Source organism: Puma concolor, chromosome A3, assembly GCF_028749965.1.
Source record: "Puma concolor isolate L17-30 chromosome A3, mPumCon1.1.hap2, whole genome shotgun sequence".
Lineage (NCBI taxonomy): Eukaryota > Metazoa > Chordata > Mammalia > Carnivora > Felidae > Puma > Puma concolor.
Window position 1 is genome coordinate 12384843 of NC_141669.1, and position 17548 is coordinate 12402390.

The following is a 17548-nucleotide window of genomic DNA, read 5'->3' on the forward strand; positions in this document are numbered from 1 at the left end:
CCCTCGGCCCTCCCCCTAGAAGACAGAAAGCCAGCCCCGGAGGGAGTGTCTTCTCTGCGGTTTGAGAGAGGCCTTCTTTCCTCGAGCTCATTAAACACAGCCCAGAGCGGTGGGAGCCGGGGCCAGTGGCCTGGGCGCCTTCGCCTTTGGCTTCCCAGAGCCCGGCTTTTATCTCCGGGGCAGATAAGAGCCCAGGCTGGGCTCTGTGCTGCGGGAAGGGGAGCGGGGGAGGGGAGCGGGAGCCATAAAGCAGGGCGGGGCCGACGGTTTAGGCCGGGGTCCTGGGGAGCCAGAGCTTTGAACTCTGCCCTCTGAGGAGAGGAGGTCTTTATGGCAGGAATGAGGCCCCCAGCCGGGCCCTGGGCACCCTGACTGCCGGGCGAGACAACAGAGCCCCCGAGGTGGGACCGGCTGCCGGAAACGGGGCTCCGGGGCTTTATTGACTTGTAAACGACACCGTTAAGAGGAAACCCTCACCTTGGCTGGAAACAGCTGTGTGAGTGGCTGTAAATCTGGCCGGGACCGCGCGTTCCCTGGGCGGGAGAGGGGTGGGGGGAGGGGGAGACAGGGGTGCGGTGGGAGGGGCCCGTTGTGACCGTGCACAGGAAGGGGGCTGATGGGCGGGGCTGAAGACTGATTCCCCCCCCCCCCCCCACACAAAAGGGGAGAAAACCATTCCCAGAAATATACGAGTCATCGTCGGCAATGTCAACCCAGAGGAAGGGACATCGCGAAGCCCGGCCGACAGAAAACTGTGTGCGCGCGGTGAGGGGAGGGACTGTGGGTCGAGCCCATCTTGGCTTCGACAGACAAGTCCATGAGCAGCCCAGGCCTCCCATAAAAACGAAACATAATAATACCCTTCAAAGGGTATAATAATTCAGGGAGATGATAGGAGAGCACCTTGCCCATTGAGAGGCTCGAGAAATGAATCTTCTTTCTTCTCCCGTTGATAACAAAACAATATGGAGATTTGGGATCTTGGCTAGCTTTTTTATTGGGGGGGGGATCTTTGTCATTTCGTGGAATTAGATAACTTGGCAAAACAAAAGACAAGACTGCTAGCTGCTTAAGGGCAGTGAAGCTCCTGCCTTATTCGGTTTTGTTTGCTTAGTTGCTAATAAGAAACTTGGTATGGAATACTGAGAATGTGTTTGATAAATGTTTGATTTAAATAAGAGAGGGAAGGAAGGGAGGGGGCAGGAGGGAAGGTAGGGAAGGAGAGAGGAGAGAAGGAAGGAAAGGGGGAAGGAAGGAAGGAAGGAAGGAAGGAAGGAAGGAAGGAAGGAGGGAGGGAGGGAGGGAGGGAAGGAAGGAAGGAAGGAAGGAAGGAAGGAAGGAAGGAAGGAAGGAAGGAAGGAGGGAGGGAGGGAGGGAGGGAGGGAAGGAAGGAAGGAAGGAAGGAAGGAAGGAAGGAAGGAAGGGAGGAAGGGAGGAAGAAGGAAGGGTGGGAGGAAGAAGGGAAGGGAGGGAGGGGGGAAACAAGGTCATTTTCTTCTAGATCCAGTCTAGTAGTTGGAACCCAGAGGAGCGAAGGAAGTAAGATTTGCTGATTTCAACGGCCAGCCAATGCATCATAAAACTCCGTTCTCACAGCCACCAGGAAGACCCTGAGAATAATTGCCCAAGTTGTGCCATTTACTTATTAACCAAGAAGTAAATTTGCGTTATGGGCACGTTATTTACTCTGTTGGAAAATACCTTCTCGGCGCCCCTGTTTTCTCCTTTCTGATGGTAAGATTTAAATGAGGTAATATTCGTGAAGCTGTTAACACAGCAATTGGAAAACAGTAAATGCTCAACACGTGCTGGATGTTATTACCCTTCAGGATGGAGAGGCTGGCCCAGAGCGGTTAAGTAACTTGGCTAACCCACGAGGCTGAACGATGTCATAGCCCGGATTCCCACCTGGCTCCTAATGCTCACACTCCGGATTCTGCGCTAGGTTCTGGTGCTGCGGAAACACCGTGAGCCGTCGTGGTGCGAGGGATCCGGCAGCCGGATGGTCTCGACGTGAATTGTCAGCTGTAACTTCTTTGGAGATACAGCTTATCCGCTCAGCTCGTGAAAAGTTCACGGGCCCTTGGGATCCTTATCTCTGCCTGAGGAATACCTTCGTTCATTAATGAGCAAACTACCGAGTAAATAAATAAACACAAGCAAAGGGGAGGCCGAGATGTTAGGCAAACATTTGCAGAGCACGATGCCAGGCCTTTCCGGGGCTGGGAGCTGCCGAGATCTACCCCCGCGCAGATGCCCAGGGCTTGCCTGGAAGACAGAAAGTCTCCTTCAGAAAACCCCTGGGGGCTACCTGGACTCTGTGCCCCAGAGACGCCTTCTATCTCTGGGCATCAGTTTCTCATCTGTATGACAAGGACGCAGGGTGACATGTGGCACTTCACAGCATTTTGATTCCTTAATGATTCACAGTGAAAGAGATCTGAACCCAGGAACCGCCAGGGTGCCTCCGTGTCTGAGAGTCCAGTCTGATTTTTGTAGTGGCTTGAGTGTTTTCAATGATTTGGGGGGATTATCAAATGCAGACATAGCTCTTACTGCGTGCAAGGCCCTGTTCGAAGTGCTTACAAATACTGATTTATTCGCTCCTCACCTCAGTGCCATGAGGAAGTCACCTTTATTCTCATCCCCTTTTTACAGATGAGGAAGCGAGGCCCGGACTTTGGAGAATCCGAACCTGAGCAGCCTGGGTCCTCCAGGCTGAGCAGTCTCCTCTCAAAACTGATGAAAACAGAATGGGTTTCAATTTGCCACATGCCTTTCAATCTTCCAAGGAAGGATGGAATAAAGGAGGTAAAGGCGGGGGCAGAGAAGAAAGATGGCTGATGTGTAGAAAACGGAGATGCGTTCGAGAGAAAGTGGGTGGGAGGGTCTGGGGATCTGGGGTCTCTTTTTTGGGGGGGCAGAAAGGAGGATGTCTGGGGGCACCTGGGTGGCTCAGTGTCATGATCTCACGGGTCGTGGGTTCGAGTCCCACGTTGGGCTCTGTGCTGACAGCTCAGGGCCTGGAGCCTGCTTTGGATTCTGTGCCTCTCTCTCTCTCTGCCTCTCCCCTGCTTGTGCTCTCTCTCTCTCTCTCTCTCTGTCAGAAATAAATAAACATTAAAAAAAAATTAAAAAATAAAAAGAAAGAAGGACGTCTGGGCACCTGTGCTGGAATCGGTCCTCCAGAACTTACCCTCACCCAATGACTTCCTGACCATCCATCTAACAATTCCGTGCACCCCTCCTTGATTCTTGGGACGTAGCTGGCAGAGACCAACGCCCCGGGACCGCGAGTCCTGTTCCGGGTCCCAGATTGGCAGAGAAAACTTCTGGAGGAGAGGCAGGGCTTCTGATGTCCTCGCCTGAGCCCTGGCGGCCATACCTGCCACATTCCATTCTTCAGACTTTAAAAGCCTCCTATTCTTTTACAAATCACTGGTTCAGGCCTAAATTATCCAGATAATTGAGCCGCCTGGCCCGTCACTTTGTTGGCATAGACACCATTTATGTGTAATCTGAGAATATTCTATCTGCTGCGGAGTTTCTTCCAAAGGCATTATTTCTAACCTTCTTTAAGAACAAATTTCCTGTTGCCATGGAGATCATTTTTCGGCTAATTTTATCGGGTGCAGGAGCCTGGGCTGGGAGCCCCTTTTGCACATTTCCCAAGTTGTCTGCTCTGGAGAGTCCTGGCTTGTCTTTGTCAAAGAGGCTCTGGACCTCAGCGTCCTTTGAACCAGACCAGTCAGGTGATGGCCAACACTTTGGTTTTGAATTCTCAAAGCCTTGACCTCATTTGTATAGGCACTTCCAATTTGTTTTAATGAGAAAACCCTTAGAGATTGGGGGGCTCAGTTTTATAAATACATGCTTTCGGAGACCTGCTTGTGAGCAAACTGTTAAAACGAGACATTCCTGAGCTAGAAAAGACTAGAAAATTCCAAAAGCCTAAAAGGCATTTCTTGAGCACCGAACCTGCCGTCGCTGAGGTGCACGAGGGGAAGCAGAGAAATAGGTCCTGAAATCTGTCCCCAGAAAGTTTGCCGTCTGGTGAGAATTAAATCGCTTGAGAGCTGGGAGGGCCCCCAAGGATCATGCCTTAATATTCTCATTTTGCTAGTTGGGAAGTTAATCCACACTCTTGGAGCTGGTACTCGGGAGAGTTGAAAACCAAGGTGTCTTGGCTCCCAGTCACTTGGGACAGAGTTGGTATAAGCTGGGCCACACCTCTCCTCTAGGCTCCGCCCCCTCTTCCCACCGGACCTGCTGTGCTCCCTACTGTCCTCACCTCCGTGCCTTGTACATTCAGGTACTGCTCTCTGGAACCCACTGTCGCCCTTTTGGACACTTTGGTATCCTTCAAGGCTCGTCTCAAATGTCACCTTCTCTGAAATTCTCTAGCCTGGCTTTCATGCGGAGCCCGCACTCTGCTAGAATTATTTGTGTGTGCGTGCCATCTTGTCCAGTGAACACGGAACCACTTGAGCATGGTGTTCCATTAATCTCTGCGTTACGGTGTCTAGGACAGGACCTGGCATGGAGGGTGCCCTCGATGAGTGCCCGAAGAAATCAATGGTCCTAAAAGCCAACATAGAAGAACTTACCATGCACCGGACCCTGTATGAATGCATTAACTCTGTTTTGGTCTGTTTGGGCTGCTGTGACACAATGCCACGGACTAGGTGGCTTATAAACAGCAGAAATAACTTGCTTAAAGTTCTGGAAGTCTGAGGTCACGCTGCCGGCACGGTCAGGGGAGGGCACTCTTCTGGGTTGCAGACTGCTGATCCCTGGCCATGTCCTCCCACGGTGGAAAGTCCCAGGGGGCTCTCTGGAGTCTCTTTTATAAGGGTGCTGGTCTCACTCAAGAGGACTCCACCGTCATGATTTGAGCACCTCCCAAAGGCTCCACCTCCTAATATGGAAACCTTTGGGAGTTAGGATTTCAACACATGAATTCTGGGCGGACACAGGCATTCAGATCATGGCAGCCTCACTTAATACTCTCACGGATCCTAGGCGGTCGGTACGATTATTACCCTGTTGGGCTGTGGAGGCCCTGGGACACCGCAGAATCACCTGCCTAAACCGCTCAGCTGGAGTGTCCTGGAGTGGGGGTCCAGTCCCAGGCGATCTTGCCTCCAGTGGCAGCTGTAGCAGCTACTCTGGATGCTTTTTCAGTCAAGTTCAGTCCCGTGCCGCAGGTGTAAACCTCCTTGTGTAGCTGAGGACATGGACGCTTAGTGAACAATAAAATGACTCTTCCAAGGTCACCCACACACACACACGCACATCCGGCCACGGAGCTGGGATTTGAAGCTGGGAAGTCTGGCTTTGAAGCTGCTGCTTTTCATCATGTCAGCAGACCGAGCTTAAGGTTGGGCGTAAAACAACATGGCGCTGACCATAAATAATTTAGAGGTTGTTTCTCTCACGAGACTTTCTAATTTTCTTTTATAATCCCTACTTTAAATACGTCAATTGAGAGCTAGTTCCTACTCTGTAGCGCAGAAAACCCCAAGGCTTTCCTATTCTTTGTGTGTCTGAGCCACATAATAAGCGTGGGTACAGGGTGTGTGTGTGGGGGGGGAATCAGCTCTCTCCATCAGAGGAAAACGTCCCCGGTACTGAGACTGCGAACACATGGCTCTTGATTCTGTTGCTGCTATTTAAAATATCTTTAACTTGAGATCCTTGAACGTGAACTTTTCAGTCAAAGGAATACATGGAAAGGAACCAAATTATCTCCCCTGGAGAAAGGAAGACGCTGACCCCCTGTCTGTGTCGGGGACCCCCAGGAAGGCCAGCTACTTGCAGTGTGCCCGGGTGACATGTGACGCTCGTTTACATTGCCCTTTCCCCCACTAGTGGATCGGGAACGTCCTCTAGCCTAGATGTGGAAGGCTGACGGCAGGAACCGTCAGTCCTGGTCTTGTCGCCGGTGCCACCTTCTCCTGGGGACTCGGCTCGTCCAGGCCAGGCTGGTCACCACATGTGGCAGTAGCGGTTTCAGAAGGGAACTGGCTGTCGGGCTCCTCCTGTGCTGTTACCCTCACTGTGTATATGAATGGCTGAAAAACTAAGAGAATCAACAGGCTGATGGCCTTGGCCGAAAGAGCTTAGAGCTCGCCTGCCGGGGAGACTTCCTGGTGAGCCCTTGCTTTGTCCTGATGGTCACATGCCTGCCCTTTTGCCCCAGCCTTCAGCTCTTACTGGGCTCCTGGAAGCACATTAATGTATTACTTCAAATCATCATGTTCACCACCAGACCCGCCTGCAGGGGTTGTAGTAGGACTCTAGTGAAAGCCCACAAGTCCTTCTAGAGCAAATGTCCCTGATCCACGCTCTTGCGTCGTATGGACGGGTTTGCAGGAGCTGGTCTAGGCCCGGCCGAGTCAGGAGACAGCTAGTGGTCAGGATGATAGGTTATCGGGGCGTTCCTGCAGACCACACAGACAGCTGCCCAGAATTTCCCTGCCGTCTGCTTTCTCCCCAGTCAGTCACCATGACCTCCTCCCAGCTGTTCTGACATTCCATTCTCAAGGCCTAAGGCGTACTCGGTGGCCAAGCTAGCTGTCCCATCACTCCCTGGATTCTTAGTGCAGGAAATGAAACAGCCCACCATGGCGGAGTCTCCATTTCAGGGATCCGGAGGACATAGTCACGTTTGAGGCAGGACCGGCATTGGCGAAGGAGGCAGGACACGGTCAGCGCGGGAGCAGGGAGGACGCTCTGGAGGGTAGAGGAGGCAAATGTTTAGAGGCAGCTCCTTGTAATAGTCAGGAACTCTGTAACAGTCATTTCCCTGACTCTTTCAGGAACCCGATTCGGTAGACGTTCTCATTCCCAGCTAACAGGTAGATAAAGTGAGGCCCGGGCCGACTGCCACCTGGCTACAAGAGACAGAACTGGCTGAGTCTGGTTCCAAAGCCCGGCTTCTATCTGCGCTCACAGCCCCATCAGAATCAGCCCTGAAACAAGGTTCACATTCCGAGTCGTTCATTATACAGGGAAAGAGCTTCTGAGGCCTGTTGAGGTTGATTTGCATAATTCATTTTTAGAACATTAATTAGCCGGGATGTGTAATAGTTCTTGTGCCAATTTGTGTTTCAATTTCAAATGCAAATACAAATTAGCAAATGTTATTCCTGTGGCACCTTAAGGATGAAACATTTGCTGCTTGTAGTGAGTATTAATCTTTACATTTCTGAAACTATGACTGATAGAAGCGATAATATCCTCTAATTTGAAGGATCGAGAAAAAAAAATCCAGTCTGGTGGGGGAGGGCGAGTAAGAGGTAATTTTTTTCAGCAAAAGAAAACAGCATGTCAGGCATCCATCCATCCATCCATCCATCCATCCATCCATCCATCCATCCTTCCATCCATCCCTGCATTCATCCATCCATCCGTTAAATAGCATTGAGTGTGAAGTAAGTGTCAGACTGTGTGGTAGGAGACAGAGATGGTTCCAGAGAGCTCGCACACATAGCGGGAGAGAGTTCTGTCACTAAACAAGTACACTATATGGGGATAGGCTTCAGAACAGAGCTCAGCTTTCAAGTGGTGGAACCGAAAGACCGGAAGTACCCAGGAATGGTGCCCAGGCAATGGGACACCGAGCGAGCCAAATCTTGAAGTGGCAGTTAGCGCAAGCCACGTAAAAGCAGATTTTGGTGGCAGGGCGGTGGTGGCAGTGAGATCTCTGTGGGAGAACACCTTCCGTGTGAGATCTGCCGTGCCTGAGGAACTCCAAGCCATTCTGCCCAGTTGAAACGTAGGCTCATTTGCAGGTGGGAAAGCAGCGGGGAAGGTGACGGGAAGGCTTGTCTGCAGGCTGCGTTGTTGGGAATTCACTCTGCTGACCTTTGAGAGCCACTGGTTGAAGGAGCAGGTCAGACTGACATTTCAGCTCTCTCAGGAGCCCTTGTGGAGAATGCCTGTGGGAAGGAGACTGTAGACAGGGCGTTAAGAGAGTATTGGGACAACCTTCAGAAGAGAAGTGATGAGCTGGGCAGTGGCAGAGGAAGTAGACAGGAGGGGACATCATAAAGAGATATTCCAGGAATGTCCTTACTGGGGAAGCTCTCTGGGGCCGGGCTTAAGGGCATAGGCTGGGAATCCTATGCACCTGCTCTCTTTCCATCCTGGCTCTGACCTTGGGCAGGTCCCATAGTGCTCTCTGCTTCCCATCTCATATTGCCATGGAAAATACACCGAGTCTGAGCAAATCTGAAAAGAAGGACAGCTTCAGCATCATGTTGGGGACAGCGTCCGGGGGAGCTGGCTGAGACAATGTGTGCTTTTATCTAGATAACAGCCACTCAGTCATTGAAACATCATCATGGGCAAGGCCAACTTTCCCTATGGACGCTAAAGTTGAGTGATGGTGGGGAGGCACCTGGGTGGCTCAGGTGGTGAAGCGTCCAACTCGTGATTTCGGCTCAGGTCATGATCTCATTGTTTCGTGAGTTCAAGCCCTGCATCGGGCTCTGCGGAGCCTGCTTGGGATTTTCTCTCTCCTCTCTCTCTCTGCCCCTCCACTGCTTGTGTTCTCTCTGTCTCTCTCAAAATAAGTAAGCTTAAAAAATTATTTTAAAAAATGATAAAGTTGAGTGATGGAACCCTCCACAGATGGTGATAGCCTACCTTCTAAGGGCATATATCAGAATGTATAACCTTTAACTAAGTCTGTAGAAAGCCAGACTGGAATATACATTAATCAAATGTAGCAGTTAGTAGTGACATTTGATAAGCTGATGTCACATTCCTGTGGGACTTTCGGTAGGGATGACACTCAAGAAATGAACAAACAGGGGACCTTCCTTGAGTGGACCTGATAAGGATGACTTCACCTTGAGCCTGCAAATGTTCAGCTTCCATTTCGTTTTCATAAAGTGATGGGAAGTGATGAAGGTTCTGATCAGAGCTTCTCTGGGACGCAGCTTACCCAAGTGACTAAGAAGTTTAGGTGGGATGACTTTTTAAAGGTCCAGTTCTGTTCTTTCTGTAGTTTCTTTAAGAGTCATTTCCTGTGAATATTCCGAATCTATCAACCCATAATTATTTATGTATTATGACATGGTGGTCATTTTGTATTGCAGGGTTTCCTCATGGAGAGAAGGACAGGGTGCTTCTATAGAGAAAAATTCCCAGGGTATTAGATAAATCTAGATTTTGACGTTTATCGAAAGTCATCTAAACTGTCTTATTCTAGCTTTTGGAATGCCACTCTTTCGCTGTCAGTGTCACATGCTCAATATGGAAAGGCTGTAAATTCAATTTATATTGTAATTCTGCAACTCGTGGAAATAAATTTTGGGTCTGACTTCAACCGGTGTCAGTCCTGAGAATATGAGGAATCGGAGATTCTTTTAGGGCGGGCACGGAAGTTTCCTGGTTTTCAGATTGTACTTTAAGCTAAGTATTTAAATGAATTTTTCTTTTACAGTTTATTTATTTATTTTGACGGGGGGGGGGGGGGGATGCAGAGAGAGAGGGGGAGAAAGGATCCCAAGTAGGCTCTGCGCTGTCAGCAGAGAGACTGATGTGGGACTCGAATTCACTCGAACTCACTCGAACTCACGAACCGCGAGATCTTGACCTGAGCCGAAGTCTGATGCTTAAACGACTGAGCCACCCAGGCAAGTTGCTGAAGTAACTTGTCCTCGCAGTGCCACTAGTCATCTACCAGTACTAGAAAGTAGTCTATTCCCCTGCCACTTTGACCAAATATCCAGACAACTAATTTCAGGCTGCCAATTTGGAGAGCTAGTTGCCCAAGGTCTAGGACTATCCGTGTCACCGACCTGCCGGTGTGGCTGCGGCTACCGTGGGAGCCTGCTGTCATTAACACCGTGGGATCTCGACAGGCCACCGCAGTGCCTGCTGCCGTAATGTTCCTCTAGAGTCAGAATCCTCGGATGCCATGCCACCAGGATGGCCGACGTGCTGCTGCCACTCCCGGTGCCACAGCCCGCGGGCGCTGTCCCGCTGGCCCGTCCTTTACCACACTCATCCCCAACGGAGCTGTGTTACCTGAGCAGACACCCCGGAGCCCACGTCTGGCTGCCGCGTGTCTTGCTGTTGCTAGAAGCAAAAGTAGGAAGAACAAAGTGGCTTCTCTCTTCCTCCTGCCTTTCACGCTCCTGGCAGAGCCTCTCACTGGCAGAACCAAATCCGAAGCCATCTGGCAAGGGAATCTGGGCTTGCATATAGTTTCCAGGCTTCCAGCCTCCTGCAATTCAGAGCGGGGAGGGGGAGGGGGAGGGGGAGGGGGAGGGAAGCTGTTAGCACTCAGTAAAATGGTTGGTGCATATGTTATCACCAGACAAGTGAGTAGGCACAATTTCGAGTTGAAACAAATCAACCCCCCAATGGCAACAATGGCCCCACCTATTTCCTTCCTGTATCCACGCGATGTACCTTTTCAGCTTCTTTCATGAAGAAGTGGGGTCAGGGCACCTGAGCGTCCGATTCTTGATTTCGGCTCAGGTGGTGATCTCGGGTGAGTTCGAGCCCCACAGCAGGCTCCTCGCCGACAGTGTGGGGCCTGCTTGGGATTCTCTCTCTCTGCCTCTCTCATTCTCTCTCAAAATAAATAAATAGGCTTAAAAAAAAAAAAGAAGTGGGGTCTAGTTCCCCACCTCCTGAATCTAGGCTTGCTTTGTGATTTGCTTTGACCAATAAAATATAGTAAAAGTCAAATATGTAGGTTCTGAGCCTAGGCCTCAAAGGGCCCATGTGCTTCCACTTACTATCTTTGGAATCCTGTCTCCACCGAGAGAAAAAGCCCAGGTCAGCCTGCCGGAGGTTAAGAGACTGCGTGGAACAGAGATAAGTTGTGTCAGTTGAGGCCTCTCTAGACCAGTTAAGCCCTCGTCACCCCGGCAGATAACCAGAGACACATGAGTGACGTGGCTAAAAACAACCAGTCGCCGCCCCTGCGACAATTCGTTGACTTGTGATTTTAAGTCACTAAGTTTTGGAGTTGTTTGTTATGCAGTAAGAGTTAACCGATACATGGGCTCCCAAGAGTGCGAAATCTAGCAAAGCGAAGATGTACGTGCTCGGAATGGAAGCAAATGGTGGAGCATCAGTGAATCGTGCAGGAAGCCATATCTGAAAGATTTTCAAGGGGGAGGCACACCCCGTGGACTGATTTTCCATGGAATCTTCCAATGAGAGATGAAACTTGAACTGGGCATTGAAACCCAAGCAATGTTTCAGACGGATTCTGTGTCTCCCTCTCTCTCTGACCCTCCCCCGTTCATGCTCTGTCTCTCCCTGTCTCAAAAATAAACGTTAAAAAAAATTTTTTTAAATCACACTTTTCATAGCAAACATTAAAAATAAATAAATAAAATAAAAATAAAATCACACTTTAAAGACAGTGTAATAAATGAGAAAGTATTTGTTTTAGAAGAGAAAGTGAAAAAAGCCACACGAAACTATACCTGGAATTGTCACCAGGGTGGCCAAATATTTAGAGAAATGGTTATGTAACTTAACACAATTGAATACAAAGAAGTCCGGCACAATGGGTGACAATTTTGAAGTCACCACTACCTTCTGTTTCACTCCGTAAGTATTTTTTGTTTGGCCTGTAACGGAGTCCTGTCTGTCTAATTAGACATAGTAACATCATATGTATATATTTTATTTTATTTTATTTTATTTTATTTTATTTTATTTTATTTTATTTTATTTTATTTTTTATTTATATAGTTTTAAAATTTTTATTTATTTTTGAGAGAGAGAGAGAGAGAGAGAGCACACAAGCGGGGTCGGGCCAGAGAGAGAGGGAGACAGAGGATCTGAAGCAGACTGATAACAGAGATCCCGATGTGGGGTTCGAACTCAAGAGCCATGAGACTATGCATGACCTGAACCGAAGCCGGATGCTAATCCACGGAGCCACTCAGGCGCCCCCACGCAAGTGTGTATTTTAAAACAAGGTAAATTGCCGCAAATATTTTTCTAACGAGAACATCAATGTATAGTTATTGAAGAAACTTTGGGATTTATAGAGAAGAAAAATTTCTCACCTAAGCTGTAATCCCATCAGCAGAGATACAGTCACTGTTTTTGCTTTGGTATATTTCTTTCCAGTCTTTTAAAATACATGTTTGCACAGCTGATATCAAGTGGTAGGTATAGTTTCGTGTGGATTTTTTCACTTTCTCTTTTAAAACAAATATTTTCTCATTTATTACACTGTCTTCAAAGTGTGATTTTATTTTTATTTTATTTATTTATTTTTAATGTTAGCTAGGAAGTGTGATTAAAAAAAATTTTTTTTAATATTTATTTATTTTTGAGACAGGGAGAGACAGAGCATGAATGAGGGAGGGTCAGAGAGAGAGGGAGACACAGAATCCGAAACAGGCTCCAGGCTCTGAGCGGTCAGCACAGAGCCCGACACGGGGCTCGAACTCACGGACCGCGAGATCATGACCTGCGCCGAAGTCGGATGCTTAACCGACTGAGCCACCCAGGTGCCCCATAAAGTCTGATATTAAATGGCTTCTTAGATTTCACCTTCTGAAAGAACCATTATTTCTTTAATTTCCCCCACTTTGCTGGGCATTTATATTATTTACCGTTTTGCTGTATTGTTAAGTAGCTCCATGAGCTACTATACATATAAAACATTCTATATAAAATTCTATATAAAACATTTTTTTTTCAACGTTTATTTATTTTATTTTTGGGACAGAGAGAGACAGAGCATGAACGGGGGAGGGGCAGGGAGAGAGGGAGACACAGAATCGGAAACAGGCTCCAGGCTCTGAGCCATCAGCCCAGAGCCCGACGCGGGGCTCGAACTCACGGACCGCGAGATCGTGACCTGGCCGAAGTCAGACGCTTAACCGACTGCGCCACCCAGGCGCCCCTATATAAAACATTTTGATTATTTCCTTAAGAGTCCTTGCTAGAAGTGGGCCAAGGTGTACCCATTCCTAAAGGGGACTTGGTTTGTATTGCCAAATGTCTTCTTTTCCCAGAAAGGGGGTTCTAATTTTTTCTCCTTCACAAACGAAGGATACTGTTAGTTCCATGGTCTCTTTCCTGCGTCGAGCATCATCCCACATATACCACTTTGCTAGTTTAATAAACGCCAATCGGTAACCCATTGCGGCTCTAATTAACATTTCCTGAAGTTTGAGATAGATTGGGCATTTCTCATGCAGTTATTGGCTCTTTGTTTCCTTTTGCCTGCGAACTGACTGCTCATGGTCTGGAGAATTGATATTGACATCAAAGTCCTTTTGTGGTTGTCCAGCTGCTCCTTGCCTCCCACGAGATACGGGCTGTGCAGTAGGAAAGCTGTCATCTCCTATAAAAATGTCTATAGGATGGGCTGCCACACACGGCCACTGCTGCAGCTGTCACCTGGGTGGCATTGCCAGGGAGCTGAGACACAGCCCTTTCTACAGGATGACTTGGAATCGCAAACCTGAGGCTCCGTTGTGTGTGTTTGCCTGCGGGGTCCTGCGCTCGATAGCACTTCCGCCCCGGGGGTTGTGCGCTCCAAGTCGTAGCAGCACGTCGAGAGCTTTCAATGTCCCAGTGATCCAAGGACCTGCTGTGGCCAGGAGGGAAGTGGACGCCATAAGGCTGTGCTGCTTGGGTGGTTTCAAGGCGACCGTAGGCTGCTTGGCCTGAACTGTCCCCTTTCATCTCTGGCTCCATGGTGTCAGATGCTGAAGGCTCTGGGAGGGAGCTTTCGAGCCTCATTACCCACCCGGAGTACCATGCAATTCCTCAGTAAGCCACCTGTTCTTGTCAAAAGAAGACCCGGCCTTGCGTGTACTGACTGGAGGCGATACATCTATCGCGGGTCGGACAGACAGAGAGCTTGGTAACGTGAGTGAAGATCGCACAGACATTTGCTTTTCGCTGTTCTGTACCCCACGGCATTTGGGACACCCTTTTATTACAGCATTTATCACTCTGTGGTGTCATTATCCGTTTACTCAAATGCTTCTGCCTCTAGAGTTTGAGCTCTGCGTGGGGATGGACAGCATGTCACGAATCCCTGTATCTCCAACGCCCCTCTGCACAGGGTGCTGGCACGCAGTACCTGCTCAGTGGACATTTGCTGAATCAAGGGAATGCTGTCATCTGGACCGTGAGGAAAAGGAACCCTTATACGGCTTTGTACGAGTATGTTATTTGTTCACGAAGTTCTCAAAAGCAGGTAGTGATGGAACAGCTTTCGTGCTATGATCGCTGCCGACTCTGCCCAGAGCTCTGTCTTGGGCGCGGCCTGCACTCCTCGGCCAAAAAGCTGCTGCTACCAAGGGGCCGTGACAGTGTCTAGCGGTGGGAAAAGGAGACTGGGGTTAACTGATACTTGCCCAGCCCTTAAAACCAGCGATGTTTGTTTTTTTTTTTAAATCTGGTGTGGTGTCACGGATTCAATTATGCTGCTTAGAAAGATATATAGGGGCACCTGGGTGGCTCCGTGGGTTAAGCGCCCGACTTCGGCTCAGGTCATGATCTCGCGGTTTGCGGGTTCGAGCCCCGCGTCGGGCTCTGTGCTGACCGCTCGGGCCCCGGAGCCTGTTTCAGGTTCTGTGTCTCCCTCTCTCTCTGTGCCTCCCGCACTCGTGCTCTGCCTTCGTCTCAAAAATAAAGAAACATTAAAAAAATTTAAAAAAAAGAAAGAAAGATATATGGAAGCCTTTAGCCCCAGTATGTTAGAATGTGGACTTATTTGGAAATGGAGTCACTACACATGTCATTAAGTAGGGTAGGTCCCTATTCCATATATGACTGGTATCTTTAACATTTTTTTCTTTTATTTGAGAGAGAGAGAGAGAGAGAATCTTAAGCAGGTTCCATGCTCAGGGTGGAGCCCCATGCAGGACTTGATCCCACAACCCTGGGATCGTGACCTGAGCTGAAATCAAGAGTCCGACGCTTAACCGACTGAGCCACCCAGGAGCCCCTCTGACCGGTTCTTTATGAGAAGAGGGAAGTGTGGACATAGAAACACACAGGGTAGGCGGCCATGGAAGACGGAGGTAGAGACTGGAGTTTCACTGCCAAAACCAGTTTCACTGCTAGTTCACTGGGATTAGCAGAAGCTGAAAAAAGCAAGGAAGGGTCCTCCTCTGCTAGAGGCTTCAGAGGGAGCATGGCCAGCTGGCACCTTGATTTCGGACTCGTGGCCTCCAGAACCGAGATGGTAATTCCTGCCGTTCTAAGGCAACAAGTACCGAGTCTGTGGCACTGGGTTCAGCAGCCCTCGGAGGCTGTCACACACGGTGTGGCCCAGCCCACCCTCGGGAGGCAGTGAGGTTCCCTGTGAACACCTGCACACGTACACACACGCTCCGACTCTCTTCTCCAGTGCTGACCTAGTTTCTGAGAAATGATCAATAAACCCTGGGCGTGTCTGCAGCCTGCGACTCGTCTGTATCTACCCCGGAGTTGCGTTTTATTTCCCTTCTGTGGGTCAGACTGAGAGCTGGTTTTGAAGCCAGAGCTTTATTTTTATCATCCAACTCAGTGTGTGGGAGTCTGGGATTGTCCCTGCCGCACTGGTTTTGCGTAGGCCACTGGGGGGATTTCTTGGGCTTCTCGAAGGCAGAGGTCCCAGCCGGCCTTTGCCTCTTGGGCAGCACCCTGACCAGAAGGGAACTAGAACCTGAAGTCCTGGATATTGGGTCCCATTCTGTTCCATACGGGGCTTTGGACAAGTAACTCCTCTCTGGACCTCAGGCTCTCTCTCCATGGACACAGCTGGTCACAATCTGTGCCCGCTAAATATTCTAGCGGCTATGTCCCAATGGGGGACAGTCCCTCCAGTGTGTCCAGGGAGGACAGGAATACCTGGACCCAGGTACAGAGGCCTGAGACAGGGGCGAGCAAAGCATCTGGTCTCACACAGAAATTGTGATAAGAAACCAGGCATTTCATTTCTTGGTGAAATTTCTTCTGCTTAAGGGACATGCTTAGGATCACAGGACATGGCCTGAGTTCCAATTTGAACACCATCAGGCAGTGCAGCCTGGCGGTGACGCCCTCGACCTCTCTGAGCCCTGTTTTGCTCACCTGGGAAATATAGGTAGCAATGAACACCCAGCGGGGCTGTGGTGAATTCAGACGAGACAAGGGCACGAGCGTGCCTGGCAACCCTGAAGCCTTTAGAGGCCAGAGAAGGTGGTTCTTCTGTGTTTTCTTCTCTTCTGTGCCCCCTTCCCCCATCGGCAGAGCCTCTAATGGCTTTGGCATCTCTGCGGTCCATTTCCTGGAGGGTGTCAATTATTTAGTGGATGAATACATCTGCCAGCAGGCCCAGGGAGCCACCTACAAGCGTGCCCCGGGCCCGCTCCCTGCTCTCCGGAGGCCGCCTCTCGCCCGTGGCGACCTCCGTGATGGGGACTTCACGCTGCCTGCTGGGGCTGTCCCCAGGCTTGCTTTCCTGGCCTGGCCGGTTGCCCTCTGAGCCACGGGTCCCTCCCTTAGAAGGAAGTTTGGCCTCTTAATGGCCATGAATAATCGATGAGCTCTTAGAGAAGGGTTCTGATGAGAAACACTCCTTCCCATTAGTGACCCTGGCATAACCCCTCAGATGCCCCCTCTGCACACCGCCCCTGCCCCTGCGCACAGCTGCTGGGAGCAGGGTTTGTTTTGCGTGTGGATGGGCGGGCGAAAGGAAGCTCTGAGAGCAGTCAGGAGGCTCCCACCATGAGGGAGAGGCCACAGCAGCCTGTCCACCCACCCGAGGACAGTGCAGGGCAGTTTTCCAGCAGGGAAATGTGTGCAAATATCGGACTGCAGTTGTCCTTGACCTTGGGGGGAGGGAAAGACAGTACATGGAGCGGGTTCTTTGGGGTGATTCAGGAAGCTGTTGAGGCTCATCCCAGAGAACTGCACACACGACGAACACCTGGCAAGCCGTCTTGGTTGGTCCCCAGGGGACCCCTGGCCTCCCTGCCGGTGGCCTCTCAAACTGGGTGAGCCCAGGTTCTGAATTCAGCTGGCTATCTCCCCTTCTCCACCTTCACCCTTCACGTGCCTTCGGCCCCCCAAGGTGAGATTAGGCCCCGTCTATCTGGCCTTCTCTTCTCTGGGACCTGTCATGCTCTGTCTTACAGAGTGACCGCTGGTCTTCTCCTCACCACATCCCAGGTGCTCAGCACGACGATTGGCACATAGTGGATCCTCAGCAAATGTTACGTCGGGGAAGTCGCATAACCTTTCAGACTGCTGTTACTCGTGAGAGGGCTGATGGGAATCCCCTTTCTAAGCTGTAAGTAGGTGATAAACTGGATTTCCATGTATCCTGTCATTATTTAGGTGTTCAGGAATGTGGTTATATTTTTTTCTGGCCTCCTAAGCTCGGGGGCGTATGGGTCAGAGCTGACTTGTTGGACCCTATCCCCAAGATGGAGACAGTAAAAAGGTCCCGTCAAGGCACTTACCAGTTGGGTGATTCTGGCTTCTTTCCAGGAGCAGGAGGGCAGAGGTACTATAGTGATATAGCGTCTCACCAATCAGGGCAGGATTAAACAATGGATAAAGGAGATTG

At 49.9% G+C, this 17548-nt stretch overlaps 2 long non-coding RNA genes across 3 annotated transcripts in view; both read left to right on the top strand.

The window, feature by feature from the left end:
• LOC112864334 (uncharacterized) overlaps positions 1-17548 on the top strand; it is an 80975-nt gene that overhangs the window by 45714 nt on the left and 17713 nt on the right. For both annotated transcript variants that reach the window (XR_015248885.1, XR_015248884.1), the window contains one exon: positions 2659-2811. This is a non-coding gene — a long non-coding RNA (uncharacterized LOC112864334). The remainder of the gene's footprint in view (positions 1-2658; positions 2812-17548) is intronic.
• LOC147582253 (uncharacterized) lies at positions 268-2647 on the top strand. Its single transcript, XR_015248887.1, has 3 exons — positions 268-496; positions 1508-1734; positions 1830-2647. It is a non-coding gene; the product is annotated as an uncharacterized LOC147582253 (long non-coding RNA).